The sequence below is a fragment of the Phaseolus vulgaris genome, chromosome 10 (genome assembly GCF_000499845.2).
Source record: "Phaseolus vulgaris cultivar G19833 chromosome 10, P. vulgaris v2.0, whole genome shotgun sequence".
Lineage (NCBI taxonomy): Eukaryota > Viridiplantae > Streptophyta > Magnoliopsida > Fabales > Fabaceae > Phaseolus > Phaseolus vulgaris.
The window spans coordinates 15,539,479-15,543,416 of record NC_023750.2 but is presented as its reverse complement, the minus strand read 5'-3'; the positions used below and the strand labels follow the sequence as shown (position 1 = coordinate 15,543,416).

The following is a 3,938-nucleotide window of genomic DNA, read 5'->3' as shown; positions in this document are numbered from 1 at the left end:
TGAAACCTAGATTCAAACCACAAACACCAAAGAGGTGATCTTGAGCCCTTTAAGAACATTCACCCTCTTTGATACACAATTCACTACAAGTCAGAACACCCTCTGACTGTAGTAGTACCTTACAAGTTTTAGAAATATGAAATTAATACAAGTAAGAACAGGAAAGATTACACCTGATACAGAAGGATTACAACAGTTTCCTATTCCACTCTTAACTAAAGCAAAGCCTTAAGCAATCTTGCAATCTTGAAAAAACTTTAATCTTTTTGGTAATCTGATCTCTTCTTCTTCGAAGATGTGTAAACACCAGTTATATAGTCTCAAAAATAGTCGTTTAAGATTTTTAATCAATGGCCAAAACAGTTTAGAATCATGGAAAACAGATTTACCAGAATTAACAAATTCTGTTAAGATTTTTCAAAAAACAATTGATTGAAAACACAATTCAACCGATTGAATTGGCCTTGACTGTTAGGTCAGCCAATTTCAGCTTTTTCAAATCTTTTTCAAAACCACTGAGTGTAAAACAATCGATTGAAACGATAAATCAACAAGTTTTTTTCACTACTTTGAAAAACACTTTTCTTTTAAAAGAACTTCATTGATCCAGTTTTGGATTAAGCTAAGAATGGATTGACAAATTCTAGTTTACCCAGAACCCATGTCCACAAAGAGCAACCTAGCCTTCAAGCAATTTATAAGCAATATTCATAAATTTGGAGACATCAAAGCTTTAAGTTCAATATATTTCACATTTGGAGATTCTTGAAAGGTGGCATAATTAATATCTTACCGCATATTAGACTTACTATTCTCTTCTTCTAAAAAAAAGTTTTAAAAAAAAGTGAACTAAACGCTTTGATAATTTTTTATACAGTGATAATGAATTGTCATTTCTGGGGTGACAGCAAGCAAATTAGCACAATGGTGCTGCACGCGTTTGAACATGCTCTTGCGTCACTATAGACTTGCACAAACACTCTCACATTTACCTAAAGCTACCCCAAAGATTATACTTTTCATTCATGTTTCAACAAAACACTAGAACAAGTTTCTCAACCTAGTTTAATACCAATAAACAAGTTTAATACCAATAAACAAGGCTACCAGTTCAACACGCTGGAAAAGAAAAGGCTAACCATACCAATATATCTTTGCCAGTTGATAAATTTACCTATATTTATAGAAATAGTTAAAGAAAAACGTATATTAATTTTTTAAAATAATTGTACTGGTCAATTATCACTAATTTTTTCGCACAGATATTACAGGTTTAGATATTTTTAACTTATTAATGTTATTACTAATAAAAAAACTTAAATATAATTTTAAATTTCTTATTTATTCCATCATTTTAAAACAGCGGCATTTCACAATCTACCTATTTTAAAAAAAAATTATTTTATTTAATTTTTCTTATTTTCAGCTGACTAATTTATTTTTGACAATATTTAAAATAAAATACAACAAGTACATTTAAAATAAAGAAATACAATGTATATAAAATTGAAATTGAATAATAAATTTATTTAAAATAAAATACTAAACTTTTATTTTAAAATGAAGAGAATAAAAGTAAATATTTAGGTAATTAAGAAGATTAAAATTGTATGTAACCTAGAGAAAATAATTATATATTGAAAATTGAGGGACAAATGAGTAAAACAATTGGGTAGATAAATATATAATGGCCCTATTTTTTTCTCACTCACACTATTATTCCTATTCCATCTCCCATTCCCAAATCACAATTCCTCTTCTTTTCTTTCTCGGTGCCTCACTCATCTATAGTCTCTCTTCCTCCTTCGCATGCGGTGGTGATTCTTAAAACCCTGCCAGATCCGTGCGCTCAGTTTTTCACCCAACGCCGATTTTCTGGTTTGCTTCTTTCACAACCCTAACCACTTATTTTCCCCTAGTTTTTTAAATTATTTTTGTTATTAATTTATTTGTTATCATTGTTGTTATTTATTTGTAATTGCATGTTGGAACGCTTTAGTTGTGGACCCAGTTTTGTGGTTCCTTCAGAAACAACAGAAGTTGGGATTTGGCAAATTTGCCCTTCAAATCAAAAGTAGTGGCCTCTACAGTTAGTAGAATACGATAATGAGTCAGCATCCGCATAGAAAATTTGCAGGTGGCAGCTCAAGAAAAGGCAAGCACGGTGAAGTTGACAAAGCCGGTGAGGCAGGTCCAACAAACGGGCTTCTAGCCGGATATCTAGCCCACGAGTTCTTGACCAAAGGGACTTTGTTGGGCCGGAGGATTGAACTAGACTTATCTGCTTCTTCCTCAGTAGATCAGAAGAGAGGCCAGTTGAAGTCGCAAGCTGTGGAGGTGAAACCCAGTGCGGTGAAGGAGCATGCTAGTTACGAGGAGGTATCAAGCCTTTTGAAGATAAATGGGACCTACATAAATGGAATTGTGAACCCCACACAGCTTTCCAACTGGATTAACAACTGACACTGCATTTTTCTTTTCGCTTATTTTGAGTATTCCTAGGCAAATGTTTCTTCCTGCAAATAACGTCAATTGTATTTTCCCAACTTGTGCATGTTAGTTTCAATTTGATTGAAGTTGGGGGTTGTCTTCTTACCAAACTACAATTTTTGTGTTTCTGAATCTGCAGATCACCATTAGCCATGTCTTTCTCTGCTAACTATCTATTTCAATTTTCATTACTTTAAAAAAAATCATAAATTAACTAAAATAGTAGGTTAGTTATTAGAATGATCTTTGTTAATATTTCTTTTATTAAAGATAATATATTTAGTCATTTGGATTCAAAATTCACTTATAACTGAATATCATTTCATTGGCATAGATTTATATGTGAATAGTATTTTTTTTTCAGTGTATGTGCTTTTTTATAGATAAAATGCATTTGCTGAAATGTACCAATGGATTATAGATTGATGTTTCGATGTGTTCTTATTTTTAAAAAGTACACCTTAAGCTTTGAAATGCTAGAAGATATGCCTTTTTTTATATGTACAACAATACAAAATAATTTTAATCTAAAATTCATATAAATTACTCAAATATTTTATTACTAGATCCATTTTAGATTTAGATATACTATTGGTAGCATAATATTTTTCAAAATGTGTTGTTTATTATGTATCACCTCTTGATCTCAAATTATTATATTTCATATTTTGTGTATCCTTTTGGATTTGATATATTTTTTACACTAATTGCTTAGATATTTAACCAATTTTTTGCACAAATATTTATACGAATGAAAAATTAAAATTAAAATTGTCAATAATTTAAATTAGATTATACATTAATTAGTATTTAGGAGCTTCTTTATATTAGTTTTCTAAAAAAAAGTTGTTTTTAATTTTTGCATCTATTATTTTTGCTTATACAATGGTTCACTTTTTTTTTTCTTAAAAAAAATACTTTTGGAGAGGTTCTTCAAATAGATTGTTACTTTAAAATTAATCACTAATCGTCTATATGTTCAGGGATAGAAATCAAGGTAGTTTGTTTAAAGTTGGACAATGATTATATTTTATTTGAGGTTTAATTACATATTAAATCTTGTTTCTCACTAAATGAAAAATATTGATCAACTATGAAAAAATTGTAATTCACCTTTTAGAATAAATAACATGATGGTATTTTTAAAGATTGGGTAAAATTTATTGTAACAGTTCTAAGTTAAACCCACATAATAAATATATGTACTATGACAACTAAAAGTTTAGTCTAACATAAATAAGTAACTACTGTACTAGTTCAAACTAATATCGTAATAGTAAAAGTTAGGATATAAATTTTCTCTTTTTCTCATTCACATGATACTCTCTTCTTTTAATTCTTGTTTACTAATCATCATTGTAGTATTTGAAATTCTACTATTTCTCTTAGTTAAAATATCCTAAAAATTGTTAAATTTCAATTTCTTTATCTAAAAAATTCATTTTGTT

The 3,938-nt window shown here is 29.1% G+C and overlaps 1 long non-coding RNA gene across 1 annotated transcript; it reads left to right on the top strand.

The window, feature by feature from the left end:
• The first annotated feature begins 1,706 nt into the window (after positions 1 to 1,706).
• Positions 1,707 to 2,643, top strand: LOC137819506 (uncharacterized). Its single transcript, XR_011082328.1, has 2 exons — positions 1,707 to 1,878; positions 2,000 to 2,643. It is a non-coding gene; the product is annotated as an uncharacterized lncRNA (long non-coding RNA).
• The last annotated feature ends 1,295 nt before the right edge of the window (positions 2,644 to 3,938 follow it).